At 46.2% G+C, this 1,400-nt stretch overlaps 1 non-coding gene across 1 annotated transcript; it reads right to left on the bottom strand.

The window, feature by feature from the left end:
- Nucleotides 1–55: 55 nt before the first annotated feature.
- On the bottom strand, nt 56–174 carry LOC116273394. Its single transcript, XR_004181738.1, has one exon. It is a non-coding gene; the product is annotated as a 5S ribosomal RNA (ribosomal RNA).
- Between the last annotated feature and the right edge of the window lie 1,226 nt (nt 175–1,400).

Genomic DNA, 1,400 nt, shown 5'->3' with positions numbered 1-1,400 from the left:
GGCCCAGGTTGGAGCCACTTCTACCACTCGATTGTGGGGGTGGGAAAAACAAAAATGCTTACAGCACCTGGTATTCCCAGGCGGTCACCCATCCAAGTACTAACCAGGCCCGACGCTGCTTGGCTTCCGAGATCAGACGAGATCGGGCACGTTCAGCGTGGTGTGGCCGTAAGCAAAAGCTGCCCTCTCAATCGGTCGCCTCATGGTTGTCATCCGCCTTCTACTGTTGTTGTGACGCCGGCGCCTTTTTTTTTTTTGTTTGTTTTGTCCAACAATGCGGAGCCAAGGCTCACGTTTGGAGTTTGGGTTTTCGGCTGGAGCTTGGCACTGGCCAAGGCCACAGCGTCAGGCCCGGCTCTAGGTGTAGATCTAGGCCGGAGGCTCAGGGTTTGAAGATGGTGGAGAAAGACCCACCACCGGCTCCCAGTTTCACCAGGGCTTGGCTCACATTTCATGCGGGAGCTCCGTCTGAGCCGCCCGCTCTTGGTGGTGGCTCAACCCTCGTATTGTCCTCAAATTTGCTGACATCTTTTATCCTTGGGGTCAATTTGACCCACGCTATTTCAACCTCCAGGCAATGATTACAATTAAAATTGCTACCCATTTTTATGTGTCAGGTACTTCCCGTTTCTTGGTTTACTACCTAAATAGCCCTTTAAATGAAATATGACCACCACCACCGCCCCCCCCCCCCCAACCCCGGCATACACCCAAAACACCTAGTATTGGAAAAATATGCAAATCACCATAAAATCTCTCAGTTTGACCCTAACTTGAAAAGAAGGACCTTTTTTTCCTGTTTTAATGGTTTTATATTATTTCTAAGTAATTTTTTTTTCTTTTTTGTCATTTATATCATTTGGAAAGAAAAACTAAATCTTTTATCAAAGACAGAAACATGTATTATGTTTGGGCTCTCAAGTATATCATTTTCGATTGATGGTGTTACGAAGAGCTCAAACGCTGATTTTATGTCTTGGACATGGCTGACAGTGTATCTGGTGGGGCCTGGAACCATTTTGATGACATTACCAGCATTAAGTGTAACCTGTCATTCAGGTGGGGAGAGGGACTATAATAACTTTCCATTTTTGTAAGGTAACTTGTCTGCTGGTGGTTGAGAGACAACGGGAGGGTCAATACTAAGGCTCTCATTCTCATCAGAGGAGGATGTCTCATAATCAGGGTCCTCCCCAACATTATCCTCTGTCTCAGACACATTCTCCTCTATGTCACTTTCACTGTCAAAGAGCTGTGACAAAACCGCATTGGCACGAAACCTTTGCTTAGAGGTCATTTTCAAGTGAAAGAGAACATAAAGCAAGAGCACACAGCGCACCAAGTGAAATGGTTTTGAAAGCTGCGGTGCAAGCTTTCATATGTTTGCTCCTCCCCTTTGT

The sequence above is a fragment of the Papio anubis genome, unplaced genomic scaffold (genome assembly GCF_008728515.1).
Source record: "Papio anubis isolate 15944 unplaced genomic scaffold, Panubis1.0 scaffold6357, whole genome shotgun sequence".
Classification (NCBI taxonomy): Eukaryota; Metazoa; Chordata; class Mammalia; order Primates; family Cercopithecidae; genus Papio; species Papio anubis.
Note: the sequence above shows the minus strand (reverse complement) of the source record. Positions and strands in the feature narration are given on the sequence as shown.